The following is a 19,641-nucleotide window of genomic DNA, read 5'->3' as shown; positions in this document are numbered from 1 at the left end:
AGAATAAACAAATGAGACTACATCAAACTAGAATGAGTCTACACAGCAAAGGAATCCATCAACAGAGTGAAATGCCAACCTATCAAATGGGAGGAATATTTGTAAACTATGAATCCAACAAAAGGTTAATCTCCGAAATATATAAAGAACTCCTACAACTCAATAACAAAAATCCAAATAGCTAGATTTAAAAAATGTGCTAAGGACTTGAATAGATAATTATCCAGAGAGGACATTCAAATGACCAAGAAGTATATGAAAAATTGTTCATTATCACTAAATCAGTGATCACAGGTGATATTTGAATCGAAACCACAATGAGATGTCACTGCACATTTCTCAAAATGGCTATTCACACACACACACACATACACACACACACACACACACACACACACACACACGAAACAAGTGTTGGCAAAGATGTGGAGAAATTGGAATCCTTGCACATTGCTGGTGAGCATGTAAAACAGTGCAGCCTATGGCAAATAGTAAGGAGGTTTCTCAAAATATTAAAAATAAAACTACCATATTATCCATCAATCCTACATCCAGGTATATACCCAAAATAATTAAAATCAGGATCTTGAAGAAATATTATGACTCTCATGTTCATTGCAGCACTATTCATGTCCATCAATGTGTGGAAACAACCTAAATGTCCAGCAACAAGTGAAAGAATAAAGTAGATGAGGTATATACATACAATGGAACACAATTCAACCTTAAAAAAAGAGGACAGTTCTGCAATATGTGACAACATGGGTGGACTTTTAGGACATTATGCTAAGTGAAATAGGCCAGATACAGAAAGATAAGTACTATGTATTTTCATCTCTTTGCTCCTCTCCATCTCTCTTTTCTAACAGCTTTACTGAGGTATAATTCATATATTACCACATCATTCACCTACTTAAAGTATATAATTAATGTTTTTTTAACGTACTTAAAGAGTTGTGTGACCATCGCCAGAATCAATTATAGAGCATTTTCATTAATCCACAAAAAAAGCTGATATTCTGGCAGTCACTGCCTTCTGTTTCTCTCTAACCACACCAACCCTAGGAAATCACTAGTCTATTTTATGTCTCTATAGATCTTAATATACTGGACATTTCATATAAAATAATAAAATATACAGGGCTATTTTTTGCCTGGTTTCCACCATTTAGTATAATATTCTCCAGGTTAATCCATGTGGTAGCATGAGTCAGTACTGTTGTGTGAATATAACACATTTATTTATCTATCAATTGATAGACAGCAGGACTGTTTCCATTTGGGAGTTATTATGAATAATGCTGCTTTGAAAATGTGTGTATAGGCCTTTTGGCTATATATTTTCATTGTTTTGGATATATAAGGTATAGGCATTACTGGGTACTTTGCAAACTCTTTGTTTAGCGTTTTTGAAGAGCTATTTCCAAAATAGCTACACCATGTTCCATCTCCATCATCAATGTACGGAGGTTGCAAATTCTCCACATCCTTGTCACCTATCTAGAAAACTTTTAATTACAGTCATCTTAGTGGGTCTAAAGTAGTATGCCATTATGATTTGATTGCAAATATTTGATTACTAATGATGCTGAGAAAATTTCAAGTGCTTATTGAGATTCATACATATTCTTTGATGCAATTTCTATTCAGATATTTTGACCATTTTGAATTGGGTTGTTATTTCCATGGTTCTCTCTGATAAACTAACTGGGCAACAGTTTAGCTTTTGGCTTTCCTTTAGTGAATAGCCTCCTGTTAATTGCTTACCACCATAATGACCATAGTCTCGAGAGTGCCCTTAGGCTTGAACTTCTTCACACTCTGCTTCAAATTAAGTAATTTCCTATAGGAGAACTTCAGAACTTTCTGTTCTTACAGTATGCTGCCTTCTGTGGACAAAGTGTCTGAGGCACAGTGCTGGAACTGGGGATAGGAACATTAGCCTCCTTCTCCCGGAATGACATCCATAGTGCACTGTGTATTTTCAAATCGCTCCTCTTCATATGGGACTTTTGTCCTTCAAGCAGATTGGTGCAGGAGTAATCAGGGTCCAAGTAGCCTCATAATGTTGTACAAGAAGGAGAGCCTCCATTTTATGAATGGGGTCCAGGTGGAGACATCAACCTCTCAGTCACACTCACCTGGAATTTAGACTCTGCAACACATAGCTGGAGGAAATGGGAAATGCTGGCCCCCTTCTCCTTGAGTAGAAATACAATAGTCCTCAACAAGAGCAGGAGGGAGAAGGGGTTCCATCTTATTGGCTATTAAACAAGGAGGGGTTGGGGACAGGGATTGTTGTGGTTTAAATGCAACAGAGTCTGTCTGGCCATACCTAGTTTTAATATCTTTTCTTGAGTAAATATTTATTCATTTGCTAGATGTGACTAGGACAGTGTCAAAGACTTTATTTTTCAAGACATTCCCCAGTTATAATTATTCACTGGAGAGCAGGTCTGTGGATGTCATCATGCCCTCATATTGGTTATGTCAACACTTTGTTCCTCTTTTAAAAAAAATTATCTATGTGTGCTTTATTTTATTTTATTTTTTTCATCTTACTTAACCGAAACTTTATGCCTGCTGATTTGTAACTCTGAACTTCTCCCCTCAAATCCTGGTAGCCACAATTTCAGTCTCTGAATTTACGAATTTGACATTTTCAGATACCTCATACAAGTGAGATGTGCAGTGTTTGTCTATCTTACCTCTTCACTTAGCTGTTTTCACAGAAGATATAGATAGATAGATAGATAGATAGATGATAGATGATAAGCAGATGTTTGGAAGAATAGTATTTCAAAATATTAATCCCCATGCTATCTCACTCATTAAATCTCTCCCCATGTTCTCCTTTTTACCATCCCCAAATGCTAGACATGAATTAACCACTAATTTTGAAAGAAAGGGGTCGTAACGGGATAAGGAAATGAATAAGGCATACTTCAACATAAGTTTTAAAAGCATGATCTAAGTAATGACCAAAATTTGGATGCATAATTGGTAAGTAATTATTTATTTATTTATTTATTACCATCCTCTGATGCAATATAAGCTGGTAGAAAGGGGAAATGAGGACTCCACAATATATATATGTGGGGGATTCCACTGGTGGTGCCAGTGAGCTATTCTGTCTGGATGCTGTTGGGTGAGGACACTAGGCCACAGCACCCAGTTGATCTACTGGGAACTTTATAGAAGGGAATGAGGCTTCTCTGTTAACCAGGCTCACCCACAATGGACTAGCTTCCTCCTTAACAGCCAGAGACACCTTCAGCTTCCATATAAGAGAGGTCAAGGTCTGAACACCTGGAAATTCAAGTGGTAAAAGAAAAGAAAGGGTCTGACTAAAGTGGGATGAAACCAACTTCTGGGTATCTTAGCCAGGATAGTGGTGGATTGATTAACCCATCACATGGAAGAATAATGGATGAGGATCATAGATCCAAGGTTCAAGGTTCTCTATTTCCATGTATTAACTGTAACTGTCTGATTTCTTCTTCTTCTTCTTCTTCTTCTTCTTCTTCTTCTTCTTCTTTTCTTCTTCTTTTTAAGTTTACTTATTTGAGAGAGAGAGTGGGGATGAGGGGGAGAGAGAGAGAGAGAGAGAGAGAATCCCAAGCAGACTCCATACCATTAGCTCAGAGCCTGATGCGAGGCTTGAACTCACTAGCCATGAGATCACGACCTAGGCTGAAGTGGGACGCTTAACTGACTGAGCCACCCAGGTACCCCATTAACTGTCTACTTTCAACCAAAAGGATTGTCATCACTAAACTTCCATTTCTTAAGTTTTTTTATTATTATTATTTTTATTTTTTATCTTATGAGTGCCTCATAGAATTAATAAAGTATAAAGAAACACTTAAAATGTTACCAGGATGTCTGTTCTGGTTGTGCCAAGGAGATGCTTCTAGAGGTGTGTGCTGAGATGAGGTGTCCCAGACATGGGGTTTGGAAAGACCCCACTGTCTTCACCCTGTACTTCAGCACCTCTGCTTTCATTACCCATATTGACATTCCAAGTAAGATTATATGTAAAAAATTTCAAATCTAACCAATTGTGAAAACCATGGGAATGATACATCTGAAATTATTAATTAGAAAACACTGTGTAAAACGTGAGAACATTTTCTTTGGATCTCTCTGTAAAATGGAAATAATAATAGTCCCAGAAATTATCAAGAGGGAATTTTACGAATGAAATAAGGTAATGTGTTCAAAAGGGTTTTGAAAAAGTAAAATTCCCATGTGAATTTAAGAGCTTATTTACTGAAGTTTCTAGGCCTACCTCCTGGTCACTAAGTACAGTGAAGTGACTTGAGATCATGTACGTTAATGATTTCAAAGTGCTGAAAGTTTTAGTTTTATTTTGCAACGGGCAGATACTAGAGGCACGTTTCCAAATGTCTAGTTTTTATGTGATATAAGTTAATTAAAGTCCCATAGCTAAGTCTTTTTGCAGAGAAGTGAAAGTTATATACATGTGTGTGCGTATGCGCTTGTGTGTGTCTTTCTCAAATCCTAAGCATGCATTCCCACGCTAACAGGAGCTTTGAACTTTGAAGACATGTCCTTCATAGATGCAAAGTAATATGATTAATCCATCTGGAGCAGTTACCTCCGTTGATCAGATTAGGTGTCTAATGAGGTCAAGGTCAAGTGTTTGCTCCTCTAGAGATTTGTTTGCCTCAAACGCCTGTATTTATAGACTTGGTCTTATCTAAAACTGCATTCAGCTGTCCCTAAACAATAATCAGTGAGCCGGAACCCACGGAGAGACGAGGTGAGAGATTATGGCTTTCCATATAATCGATTCCATTTGGCAAAGATTTTTAAAACTACATGGCCTTCAGTGTCTCTGCAGCGCCCCTCTTCACATAAAATAAACATATTAAGGGGCGCCTGGGTGGCTCAGTCGGTTCAGCGTCTGACTTCTGCTCAGGTCATGATCTCGCAGTCAGCGAGTTCGAGTCCCGCCTCGGTTCCGTGCTGACCACTCAGAGCCTGGAGCCTGTTTCAGATTCTGTGTCTCCCTCTCTCTCTGGCCCTCCCCCATTCATTCTCTGTCTCTCTCTGTCTCAAAAATAAATAAACGTTAAAAAAATTTAAAAAAATAAACATATTAAAATATAAAAAAATCCCAGAGCACTCTATGTTCGTAAAAAAGGAGGGGTCTACTTTACTTGGCAAATTGTAATATTTAAGCCATTTCCTAGTGCACCTTTGTATTACAAAGCCAGAGTTGAAATATTTATTAAATTGTACATTTTATACATATAAACACATTGATAATTTAATACTTATTTAATTCATTTTGAGGCTACTTGTCAATATTCAGTATTATAAACTTATAATGGTAACCAGGGTATCTTTTTAAAGAATTGGTTGTGCTACTCCAGTATCTGAATATATTCTCCAAATGTGGATGTTCAAGCACTACGCACAACATATCTCTAGAGTTCTGTATAATTCATCACTTGAACTGGTTTACTGTTGATATACTTTGGGAGCAAAGAAAAATAAACGAATAAGCAAGTAAATAAATAAAGTAAATGAATAAAAATGTTCCGTTTTCTTCTCACTGATAGCCATCTGCTACTCCTTTAGCTTTTCTCCCTACCTGAGAATTTTGTAATGGAGAGGCCTAAAAGCTCAGATATCAATGAAGACACATTTTGATGATTGATATGCGGCATATGATGGATTGTCAATATTCCTCAACAAGAAGCATGTATTTGAAAGAAATCCATTGTGGCGGTCTCCTAGTTTTCCCCCACGGACCTTCCACCAGTAGACCTCTCACTCCTCTCATTTAGTCTCAGTGTCTGCTGCTTCTAGGTCCTGGAAATGACATATTCCTAAAAAAGGGTGAAGAGTTCAGACTTGTAATCAACAAGTCATTTTATTCATTGCTGGGTAACCAGGATGTGACCTAATGTTTGAAAAAAAATAATAGCAGATACTTACTAAGCACTGACTTATATATGTCATGTGTTGTTTTTCTGTGGATGTTTCAAGCGTTTTTTTTTTTTTCTTTTGTCTTTTGTCTTTGGTTTTTACCACATTGGTTATCACGTGTTGTGGGTGGTTGTCTTTGATTTTATTTAATTATTTTTTCTGAGCCTCTTGCATCTGTACATTTATAGATTTTCTCCAAATTTGAGAAACTTTCAGACATTATTTATGCTAATATCTATTTTCTGCACCTGTCTGTTTCTCTCTCATTTTTTGGACCCAACTCACAGGAATGTGAGACTTCTGACACTGCCCACCTGTCCTTGAGGCTATTTTTTCCCTCAATCTATTATCTTCATTCTTCACACTGGGTGAATTTTGTTAATCAATATTCAAATTCATTGATTCATTCTTCTGTCACCTCCATTCAGCTATTAAGCACATGCAGTGATTTATTGTATTTCAGCTATTATATTTTTCAGATATAAAATTTCCATTTAGTTTGGTTCTATATTTTCTATTTCCCTGCTGAGAACTTCTACTTTTTCTTAATTTTCGAGTTTGGTTTACTTCTTGGAGGTAATAATAATCCTGGAAACTTGAGATATTACTTATTATATAGTATAAATATATCATATATCATATCATATTATGTTATGTTAAGTTATATGCTATAATATCACATTTTATGAAATTTTTAATGTTTATTTTTGAGAGAGAGACAGAGACAGAGCACAAGCAGGACAGGGGCAGAGAGAGAAGGAGACACAGAATCTGAAACAGGCTCCAATTTCCGAGCTATCAGTAGAGAGACTGACATAGGGCTCAAATTCGTGAACCACGAGATCATGACTTGAGCCAAAGCCAGACACTTAACCAACTGAGCGATCCAGGTGCCCCAATATCACACTACATTAATTGCATATTGTGTAATATTGGGCACATGAGAGACAGAGAGAGAGAAATTGATACAGGGGGAGAGATTGTGGTCAAGTATATGAGTGCATGTTATTACCAATGAAGTGCCATAAATTGCAATAGAATATAATGTCATAGTTCATGAGGCTAGTGGTCATCTTCTGATAATAATGCATCTTCTAGACAAATAAATGGTCTATGACTTTGGGTATGTTATTTCCTTGGAACTTCAAGGCTACCATCACATTGGCTCTTGTTTGCATTTTCTTTTGTCAGACTATTTGGTATGATGCATTCCCTTCTAGCCAGCATGTGAGAATATCCATAATGAAATCATGTTTTGGTGGTAGGGAGAGGGCTAGCTCACAATGGATTTATCTGTTATTGCTGCTGTCCTGGTTGGTATAAATGAACATAGGAAGTAAAAGAGAACTGATCTCAGCTCAGGTCTTGATCTCAGGGTCATGAGTTCAAAGCCCTGCGTTGGGCTCCACACTAGGCTTGAAGCCTACTTAAAATTAATTTAAAAAGTTAAATCAATATGTCATTTCATCTAGGTTTCATTTCTTTTTAAATTTTTTTTTTACCATTTTAATTTATTTTTGAGACCATGCGAGAGAATGCAATCAGCAGCGAAGGAACAGACAGAGGGAGACACAGAATCTGAAGTGGGCTCCAGGCTCTAAGGTGTCAGCCCAGAGCCCTAGGCGGGGCTCGAACTCACAAACCCTTGAGATCATGACCTGAACTGAAGTTGGACGCTCAACCGACTAAACCACTCAGGTGCCCCTAGGTTTCATTTCTTAAACTGCACATATTTACCTGTTAAATCACATACGTCAACATGTCATATATTCAAGTTCATTATATACTGATACATTTGTTATTATTTTTCTATATCATGGTTTTCTGAAATACCTTCATGAGATAGATGATTAAGGGAAATGATGACACTCATGGGGGAAATGAGAGAGGTAAGTGCGTATAAGAGACAAAACGGGTTAACGACCATGGAGAGTTGATGGATGGATACTCTATCAAAGAAACCCAAAGAAAACTAACAATAAAAATAAAAACAAAATTGTAATGAGAAAATCATTCAGCTAAACAAAATACATCTGTGGACTCTATGAGGCTTTTATGCCTCTCATTTGTGATCCCTTTTAGGGCAGTAATACAATGTCAGAGATTGGTAATTTTTTTTCTATCAAAACCCAAAAATAAATATTTTAAGCTTCGTGGGCCATATGGTCTCTGTTACAACCATTCAGCTGTACATTTACTAATATGTAAATGATGGGCGTGGACATGTTCCAATAAAACTATATTTATAGAAACAGTGATATGCAGTTTGGCCTGTGGGCAGTCAACAAGACTAGAGGAGTATACTAGAAGGTATTGATTAGAGTTCTAGTTCCAATTGTTTCTCGTACCCAGAATGTTCTGATCACTTATTACTTCGGTCATGTGACAAGATTTATTTGTAAGTCATTTCTGCTCAGTTTGTACGCCTTTTGAAATATGCTCTCACTGGTCCACAGGGAGAGCTGCTATTGTTTTAAATATTAATGGTCCAAATGGATTCTTTCCAAGAAAATTATCTTTTACATTGTGGTTGGGTTATATAAAAACATCTACAAAGCAAGATGTAGGACTCAGCTCTATTATTAGAGCATGATCAATAATGTGTATGTGCCTTCTGGGGCCTTCCATGTTTAAATGTGAAAAGTCAATATTAGACACCCAAATAGAGGAACATGCAAGCAAAAGCATATCCTGGGATCTGGTAAATAAATCTACTGTCAGCTGGGTTAAAAGGTTAGTGATAACAGTGGGGGTAAATTAAGTCATGCCTACCTATAGGAATGGAATTAAAACATATTTCCTTTAAAATAGAAACATAACTTACCTTTATTCTTGAGGAACCTGCTCCGTGATGCTGTTTGTCCCTTGTGTGTTATTTTGTATTTTGTTTTGTTTGTTTTCATTTTTGCTTTTAGGACTTCACTGCCATAGCAGGTAGATGTTTGGTTGTAGGAAAGACTTGCCTGTGAAATTTTTGATTGGCCCATGAAGACATTCGTTTAAACAAAGGACCACTACATTCTTGCTTAGCACTTCCTTTTATTCCTGCTAAAAAACAAAAACAAACACAAAAATACCTGTATTTTCTATGAATTGGAATGAAGTGATCTTTGGTTGGTTTGGATTTATATCTTCCAAACTAAAGAAGATATCAGGAAGGAAAAATTCTTTGTCCTTCAAGGCCTTCCAGCTGAATTAATAATTCATTTTAAGTGAGACACATTAACAGGAAAGAAAAGCTAAGTTTTATTTTGTGCTCACAGAGGCCCAATAATGAAATTGAGATGCCCCGCCCCAAATGACCAAGGTAGGAAGATTTTATACAAGGTAGAGAGGGAGACAGCATATTTGTGAGGAATTTATAGCATAAGGAAAATAGATGTTTGGAAGCTTTAATTAGTAAACAATTCTAAGCGAATTTGGGTTGAGGAACTAGATTAGCAACAAAGTAACAAGGTTTGTTTCTACAGTTTTCTCAACTTTAAAGTTCCTATCTCTGGTGATAGGGATATCTTTTTACTTCTTAGTACAGGGAGGGTACCTTTCATAAGGGAGATTTCAAGGGGACAGAGGAGGGTCTGAGTATCCTTGTACTGAATATTGCTCAGGTACCTTCAATTCAAAATAATCAATATGCCATTAAGGTGCGTTTTGGTGCAGCCTGCCGTGGATCGCTACAAAGACATTATCTGGATCTCTATTACATCAGCACTGGGTGAATGTCCAGGACCATTTGTCTGAGAAGATAAAAATATCTGTTTTCTAATCTAGCAGGTTAGTTGTTGAGTAACTTAGTTGTTGGACTTGTTTTACTTATTTTTTTTTTAATAAGAAAGAAATTGACTGATTGCTTCTCCTTTTTCTTTTCACAAGACAACAAATGTGTTCTTGGGCAGAAAGAATACTCTCTATTTCAGCAATTTTTGAAGAAGCGCTCCGACACATTTTAAGCAATTAGTTAGTCCAGGGAACAGTTAAACTAATGTGAGGAAGATCTTATTTTCATTGCCTTTAGTTACCGCAATAAGAAAAATACTGCAGAGGAGGCTGAGAATGTTTAGCAAGAGCAAATATCTTGAAAATGAATTATTTCATTATATGGGGGAAAAAAAAAACCTCTTAGCTTTAGTAGACCTGGATACTTAAATAATTGTGAACCTTAAATTTGAAATATATCCTACTCTTGGTAATTTCCTTCCAAGTGTATTTGAAATGGCTGGGCTGTTATCTGTTTCTGCCACATTCCTTCTCATTCCCTAGCACTCCATCCCTCAGCAAAGGAGTTTTATACCCATCTTGCCTTCCTTTCTAGTTTATTACATTGTTCACAGCCTTGAATAATGTAGCTAGTATTACAATACTGTTTCTCTTGTAACTTCTTTGGGTTTGATCCTTTTCATATGTGTTTTCTACAAAAATTATATTGTATGTGTGTTACAGAACAACATTTGGCAAATGCATCAAGTCATGAGGAAATCAAAGACCAAACATGGGTGTACGGGTTCATCACTGCAGCTAAACAGAGCCCTTCAGGATGTAGAAACTTCAAAATGGACTAAATTAAAAGTCCAACAGAACACTGTACTCGTCCCTAGGGTGCATGCCTTTTGATTATGTTTACTGTATGGAATTGTTCAAAACTGAATTCAATGCTAATACCATGGGAACATTTGCAGTATTCATGTGATCTTAAAAGCTAATATAATCTAGAAACTATACTGGATTGTTATATGGACTTTCTCCAAGATTATGAAATATCTGTTATGAAAAATTAGAAAACTCCTTAAAATACATACATCAATATTTGAACCATAGCTCTCTCTGTGTGAGTGACAGCAATGTGAGAACTTTCTTCTTACTAATTTTTTGATTTCTAGCAGAAAATACATCTTATTTTATAATGTAAAGCAATGTGGTTTTTACACATTCAGTCCCTGTTGAAAGAATAATCTCAAGTGGTCTTCTGTATCATTTTACTCCACTATTTAATATCCCATAAAGCTTTTTTATAGGTTTTCAAATGGAGTCTAAATTGCTAGTATTGTTCAGAAGTCCTTCCGATCTGACTTATCCAGCCTTTTTGTCACAATCTTCCTTGTATTTGTTTCCCCAAGATATCTACCTTGGGACCAGCGAGCTCCAATGTCCAAATGACTTCCACGTACCTCCTCCCCAATCAAGCATAATTAAATTAAATAAATTTCTCTGCATTTTTAATGAAGAGTTTCACTTGCCTAAAAGATTATGTCATTTTGTTTCATCTGTATTTGTTTGCAAAAAATGTAGCTCACATGAATGTTTTAAAATATTTTTCTCTGAATTCTTCTAATTATTAATTAAAAATGATGTGATGCAATTTTGCAAGGCATTCGTTTAATCAATTCATGTTACTTTATTTAATGCTAATAAGTTTTAGGTATTATACTGCTTTATGCTAAAGGAATTTACATTTGATGTGATGCAATTTTGCAAGGCATTCGTTTAATCAATTCATGTTACTTTATTTAATGCTAATAAGTTTTAGGTATTATACTGCTTTATGCTAAAGGAATTTACATTGAACTTATGAAAACATGACGGAAGGAAGGAGGTGAAGGAGGGAAGGAGAGAAGGAAGGAAAGAAGGAAGGAAGGGAAGAAAGTTCTATAATCACTGAACTCTGTGCTTTGGGGAAATTTCTGACTACAGTGGAGAGCTAGAGTCTGCATTTTATGACATTATTGAGGAGATGAGAATGAAGAAATTTGAGCCCAGGGAAGCTAAAGTAGCCATCAGATGATGGATCTGAGCAGAGAAAGGCCTCAGAAGTTCATGGCTGAGCCATTGTAAGTTCATAGCTGAGGCTTTTCGAGCAGAATGAGACTAAACATCAGCCACCATGGAGTGGAGAATAGTAATGAGAAAACAGAGATCAAGCATTCTTAGAGAAAGAAAAAGACACACTTGTACAGACTCATCCACCAGAGAAAGATCATTTTAATACTTCATTAACATCCTCAGTATGCAGCTAAGACAAGGCAAAGGCCTGAACCTTAAAAGCAAGAACCATGCCTTGAAGTAAAATCTACAAACTAACTTGTAACCAGAGAAACAAAGTTTGGAGTTTGAGTAGTGCCAAGTTAGAGAAACTTGTCAGACATATTGGAATTTCCCACACATCTAGGCTAAAAGGCTCCCTCTACCCTTCTGAGTTCTTGGTTGAGACTCCCTATAATAAAAAACAGATTAACAAGAGAAACACATAGGGAAGCTTATTAACAGATATAACTCATATATGTATGGGAAGGACCCAGGGAAAGTAAGTAATTCCTTGATGTGGCCCAAGCCATCAGCTTAAATACCAGTTTAAACTAGAGTGAAAAGAAAGATTTGGGGTTGGGGGAGAAAGGAAGGGGATGAATTCACTAGAAGCTGAAAGGAGGAAATTTTTGGTAAGCAAAGGTCTCCAAGCCTTTCAACGTCTCTTAGGTGAAAAGGTTATCTCTGGGAAAGCTCTCTTCCTGGTACAGACCCCTACCTAATATGAATTGCCTTATATAAAGGTAGGTTTCCTTTACAAAAGGGTAACTTATACTCTGTTTTCAGAGCTTCTCCTGTGTCTGCTGTTTCTCAAAATAACCATCTCAAATAATCCTCATGCCAAAGAGTCGTATTTTGAGGTGGCATATTCTGCTACCCTTCAAATGAATCCAAGAAAAATTGTTGTTCAGTCCAAGATCATGTCAGAGCTGAAACTGATGTCTTATAAATTATTTTTTGACTTTCATTTTCCAGTTGATTGTTACTCATATAGAAATGTGGTTGATGTCTTTTAAAAATTGACCTTATATTCTGCAACCTTGCTAAATTAGTTCTAATGTTATTATTTGTTGAATTTCCTGCATTTTCTTTCTTTTTCTTTTTTTTTATTTTAATGTTTGCTTATTTTTGAGAGAAGACACAGAGTGTGAGCAGGGGCAGGGGCAGAGAGAGACTGAGACACAGAATCCAAAGCAGGTTCCAGGCTCCAAGCTGTCAGCACAGAGCCTGATGAGGGGCTCGAACTCAGGAAAGTGATATGACCTGAGCCGAAGTTGGACGCCCAACCGACTGAGCCACCCAGGTGCCCCTCCCTGCATTTTCTCTGTATGCAAATATGTGTCTGAAAGCAATGAGAGGTTCACTTTTTCTTTATATCTACTACTTACATATTCTAAAGTTGATGCTTGGAGAATGAGAAGCTGGGAAGAAACCAGAGATGGAGATGCTGGAATTAAAACAACTTTTACGGGAGACAAAACTGGAGAACAGATTCTCTCAGGCTTTGAGGTCTCACGGGAAAGATTCAGACCAGCTTCCTTAAAGATAGCACTCTATTCTCAAGCTCAGATTGTGGTATGATTATCCATCTCCATCTTAACTGGCTGCTACAAGCACAAGTAAGTCATTTCTAGACCATTCGGTTTCTTTTTTTCTTTCTTTTTTTTTTTTTTAAAGTTTATTCATTTTGAGAAAGAGAGAGAGGGAGCGCACGAGCAGTGGAGGGACAAAGGGAGAGAGAGAGGGACAGAGAGAATCCCAAGCAGGCTCAGCACTGTTAGTACAGACTGATGTGGGGCTCAAACTCACAAACTGTGAGATCGTGACCTGAGCCGAAATCAAGAATCAGAGGCTTAACCAACTAAGCCGCTCAGGTGCCCCTAGACCTTTCATTTTCTTAATTATCCACACAACACGTCATTCCCAATGATAGGTGATTTAACAATCACCAGTGTCAAATGACAAAAATAAGGCAGTTTAGTAACAGGTTTGGTGTGCTTTACTGAAGAAACAACAATCCAGGCATGGGGCACGCGGTGACTCACAAGATATAGCACATTCTCCTTTCTTCCCAAGGGACTTTGGGTAAGAGGGAGTGTTAGAGTATTAGGAGCAGCAATGTGTGGACAGTGCATACACTGGCTGAGGATGCATATCTGACGTCATTTAGAAAGCTCAAAACACAAGGAAGTAAATATGAAAGTGAGAGCTAGGTTGGCATCGGGGCATTGAACAACTGGGTAAGGTAATTGTCTTGTCATGCAACACATTGACGGAAAGGTGAAAGTTTGGTTAGCTGATGTGCTGTCCGGGCCAAGAGCAGCTCCATCTTGCACCTGGAAATAAATTTCAACTCCAGGAAGGTAAAAGATAAAGCCTAAGGCAAAAAGTAAAAAAAATGATAATAGGGATGCCTGGGTGCCTCAATTGGTTGAGCATCTGACTTGGGCTCAGGTCGTGATCTCATGGTTCATGAGTTCGAGCCCCACGTTGGGCTCTGTGCTGACAGCTCAGAGCCTGGAGCCTGCTTCAGATTCTGTGTCTCCCTCCCTCTCTGCCCCTCCCCCACTCAACACTCTGTCTCTCTCAAAAATGAATAAATGTTAAAAAAATTTTTTTAAATGATAATGGGCAGAGACTATAGAAAAGTCACATATTAGACTTAACAAGAAATAAACTTTCAATTTTTTTAGTCTTTATTTATTTTTGAGAGAGAGAGAGAGAGAGAGAGAGAGAGAGTGATTGGAGGAGGGGCAGGGAGTGAGGGAGTTACAGAATCTGAAGCAGGCTCCAGGCTCCAAGCTGTCAGCACAGAGCCAGATACAGGGCTCCAACCCGCAAACTATGAGATCATGACCTGAGCTAAAGTCAGACACTTAACTGACTGAGCCACCCAGGTTCCCCAACAAGAAATGAACTTTAAAAAAATATGTGATTAATTTGCCACTAAATTAGATGACAAGATGGGTGATCATATCAGAGAACTAGGTATTTTACAAAAATTCATACGTACATTTAAGAACCACAAAAATACAGTAACTTAAGTAACATCTCAATTGGTGGTTTAGACAGCCAATTGGACATTTGAAAAACAGGAGTGGGTAGCTAGTAGGTAAGTCAGAAAAACTATCTACAGATGGAAACAGGATAGAAAATAAAAGGGTAAAAATACAGAAAGAAGAACAAATGTTGAAGACAGGAGAGTTCTAGAGTATCTAACTGATGTGTGTACCATGTCCAAAAACTCTTCATCCTCCTTATGAAATTAGTCAATTATAGCTTCTTCTGGAACTATAACTTAAGGTCATACAAGTGTACATTTTTCAAAATTGGAACCAGACATCAAAGCAAAGAAATAAGAAATTCTATAGACATAGTATAGTAAACTTACGGAAAACTTAAAAACAAAAAGCTCCCCCAAACTTAAAGATCTGATCACAAAAACCTAAACAACATTGTTTTCAAAAAAGCAGCAATACACTTGTGGTTGACTTTTCAACAACAACAACAAAGTGGAAGACATAGACAAGGAAACTGAATTACTGTTTTTTTCTAAGTAATTTATGGGATAACGAAAACAATAGAAAGAAAACTCTATTTTTAATGGAATAATAATAAATATACAATAATTCAAAGTATATTTTGAATGATGCACTTAAAATCATGTTCAGAAAAAAAATGTGTAGTGTTAAACACATATTTTAGAAACAAAAAAATTTACAATATTGGTGATCCAGGTATCTATTCTAGCAACATAGAAACTTAACAGGAAGATAATTTTTAAGATAATGAGTCAATGTTAATAAATGTAAGGGAAGAAATCAGTAAAATAGAAAAATAGATAAATACAACATAACACAAAGTTGATTCTTTGGGTAAAAGGCAAAATTAAAAAACTTCCACATAACTGAACAAGAAAAAAAAAGTGATCTGGCAAAAATACCCAAAGTAGGCAATAAATAAAAAATAGAATGAAGTGCAAACTCTGTAGCTATTCAAAAGATAGAAGGGTATTATGAACAGGATTATGGTAATGAAAATGGAAACAAAAAGGTGAATCCATAATAAAACCAAAATTTACTAACAATGATGTTAGGAGATGGAGAAAGCTTGAACAGTCACAGCTATAAAAGAAATCAAATCCATGATTAATAAGCTTCAAAAAAGTGATTACAGGCACAACTACATCCCTGGTAAACTTACACATGTAGTAATGTGTACATGGCACAGTAACTTCTGGAGAACACAGACAAAGTACCATCTCATACTAAACATTTCTCTCTGCACATTTAAAACCCATAACGAGAGGGGTACCTGAGTGGCTCAGTGGGTTAAGTGTCTGACTTTGGCTCAGGTCATGATCTCACGGTTCCTGGGTTCGAGCCCCACGTCGGGCTCTGTGCTGACAGCTTGCTCAGAGCCTGGGGCCTGATTCAGATTCTGTGTTTCCTTCTCTCTCTGCCCCTCCTCTGCTCGCACTCTCTCTCACTCTGTTTCTCAAAAATAAATAAATGTAAATATATATACATACATATATATATATATATATATATATATATATATAAATCTATAAGGAGACAGACAGCACAATGTATAAAGGACCAAATTCTTCTATGTTTTCAAAAAGACCTAAGTACCATAAGACCATACACACACACACACACACACACACACATATATGTATATGAAGCTGCTTCACCTTTATTTGTTATCAGAGATAGGAATTCATCATGAGAACCCCAACTGTATGTACCAGTATAGCTAAATCAAGTAAATAATTATAGAAAATTTTGACCAATACGTGTAGAGAGTGGAATTCTTATGCAATGTTGAGAGTAAATATTTGTACAACCACTCTGGAAAATTCTTTGATGGTATTTACTAAAGTAAACATATGCCAAACACCCTTTCAGTTTCATTAATTAGTATATAAATAGCAGAAATATATGCACATATGCCTTCCCCTGAAAATCTACAAGTGTGTCTGGAGTAGCACCATTTATGAAAGACAAAATCTGAATGTTAACAACAGATATATTGTGTTGTGCATTAAGGTACTAACAATAACAGTAATGAGTAAACATTGTGACATTCGGTAACATGAATGAATTTCATAAACATAATGTTTAAGAAAAGAAGTCACACACACCTACCCTCCCCAAAAGCTCATACTTCATGATTGCATTTACATAAAAGTGAAAAATGGGCAAAACATACTTATGAAGTTAGAAGTAAGGAAACTGGTTACGTTTGTGAATTTTTTTTAATTTTATTTATTTTTTTATGAAATTTATTGACAAATTGGTTTCCATACAACACCCAGTGCTCATCCCAAAAGGTGCCCTCCTCAATACCCATCACCCACCCTCTCCTCCCTCCCACCCCCCATCAACCCTCAGTTTGTTCTCAGTTTTTTAAGTCTCTTATGCTTTGGCTCTCTCCCATTCTAACCTCTTTTTTTTTTTTCCTTCCCTCCCCCATGGGTTCCTGTTAAGTTTCTCAGGATCCACATAAGAGTGAAACCGTATGGTATCTGTCTTTCTCTGTATGGCTTATTTCACTTAGCATCACACTCTCCAGTTCCATCCACGTTGCTACAAAAGGCCATATTTCATTTTTTCTCATTGCCACGTAATATTCCATTGTGTATATAAACCACAATTTCTTTATCCATTCATCAGTTGATGGACATTTAGGCTCTTTCCATAATTTGGCTATTGTTGAGAGTGCTGCTATGAACATTGGGGTACAAATGGCCCTATGCATCAGTGCTCCTGTATCCTTGGATAAATTCCTAGCAGTGCTATTGCTGGGTCATAGGGTAGGTCTATTTTTAATTTTCTGAGGAACCTCCACACTGCTTTCCAGAGCGGCTGCACCAATTTGCATTCCCACCAACAGTGCAAGAGGGTTCCCGTTTCTCCACATCCTCTCCAGCATCTATAGTCTCCTGATTTGTTCATTTTGGCCACTTTGACTGGCGTGAGGTGATACCTGAATGTGGTTTTGATTTGTATTTCCCTGATAAGGAGCGACGCTGAACATCTTTTCATGTGCCTGTTGGCCATCCGGATGTCTTCTTTAGAGAAGTGTCTATTCACGTTTTCTGCCCATTTCTTCACTGGGTTATTTGTTTTTCGGGTGTGGAGTTTGGTGAGCTCTTTATAGATTTTGGATACTAGCCCTTTGTCCGATATGTCATTTGCAAATATCTTTTCCCATTCCGTTGGTTGCCTTTTAGTTTTGTTGGTTGTTTCCTTTGCTGTGCAGAAGCTTTTTATCTTCATAAGATCCCAATAATTCACTTTTGCTTTTAATTCCCTTGCCTTTGGGGACGTGTCGAGTAAGAGATTGCTACGGCTGAGGTCAGAGAGGTCTTTTCCTGCTTTCTCCTCTAAGGTTTTTATGGTTTCCTGTCTCACATTTAGGTCCTTTATCCATTTTGAGTTTATTTTTGTGAATGGTGTGAGAAAGTGGTCTAGTTTCAACCTTCTGCATGTTGCTGTCCAGTTCTCCCAGCACCATTTGTTAAAGAGGCTGTCTTTTTTCCATTGGATGTTCTTTCCTGCTTTGTCAAAGATGAGTTGGCCATATGTTTGTGGGTCTAGTTCTGGGGTTTCTATTCTATTCCATTGGTCTATGTGTCTGTTTTGGTGCCAATACCATGCTGTCTTGATGATTACAGCTTTGTAGTAGAGGCTAAAGTCTGGGATTGTGATGCCTCCTGCTTTGGTCTTCTTCTTCAAAATTCCTTTGGCTATTCGGGGACTTTTGTGGTTCCATATGAATTTTAGGATTGCTTGTTCTAGTTTCGAGAAGAATGCTGGTGCAATTTTGATTGGGATTGCATTGAATGTGTAGATAGCTTTGGGTAGTATTGACATTTTGACAATATTTATTTTTCCAATCCATGAGCAGGGAATGTCTTTCCATTTCTTTAAATCTTCTTCAATTTCCTTCATAAGCTTTCTATAGTTTTCAGCATACAGATCCTTTACATCTTTGGTTAGATTTATTCCTAGGTATTTTATGCTTCTTGGTGCAATTGTGAATGGGATCAGTTTCTTTATTTGTCTTTCTGTTGCTTCATTGTTAGTGTATAAGAATGCAACTGATTTCTGTACATTGATTTTGTATCCTGCAACTTTGCTGAATTCATGTATCAGTTCTAGCAGACTTTTGCTGGAGTCTATCGGATTTTCCATGTATAATATCATGTCATCTGCAAAAAGCGAAAGCTTGACTTCATCTTTGCCAATTTTGATGCCTTTGATTTCCTTTTGTTGTCTGATTGCTGATGCTAGAACTTCCAGCACTATGTTAAACAGCAGCGGTGAGAGTGGGCATCCTTGTCGTGTTCCTGATCTCAGGGAAAAAGCTCTCAGTTTTTCCCCGTTGAGGATGATGTTAGCTGTGGGCTTTTCATAAATGGCTTTTATGATCTTTAAGTATGTTCCTTCTATCCCGACTTTCTCAAGGGTTTTTATTAAGAAAGGGTGCTGGATTTTGTCGAAGGCCTTTTCTGCATCGATTGACAGGATCATATGGTTCTTCTCTTTTTTTTTGTTAATGTGATGTATCACGTTGATTGATTTGCGAATGTTGAACCAGCCCTGCATCCCAGGAATGAATCCCACTTGATCATGGTGAATAATTCTTTTTATATGCCGTTGAATTCGATTTGCTAGTTTCTTATTGAGAATTTTTGCATCCATATTCATCAGGGATATTGGCCTGTAGTTCTCTTTTTTTACTGGGTCTCTGTCTGGTTTAGGAATCAAAGTAATACTGGCTTCATAGAATGAGTCTGGCAGTTTTCCTTCCCTTTCTCTTTCTTGGAATAGCTTGAGAAGGATAGGTATTATCTCTGCTTTAAACGTC

The sequence above is a fragment of the Prionailurus viverrinus genome, chromosome C1, assembly GCF_022837055.1.
Source record: "Prionailurus viverrinus isolate Anna chromosome C1, UM_Priviv_1.0, whole genome shotgun sequence".
NCBI lineage: Eukaryota > Metazoa > Chordata > Mammalia > Carnivora > Felidae > Prionailurus > Prionailurus viverrinus.
Note: the sequence above shows the minus strand (reverse complement) of the source record.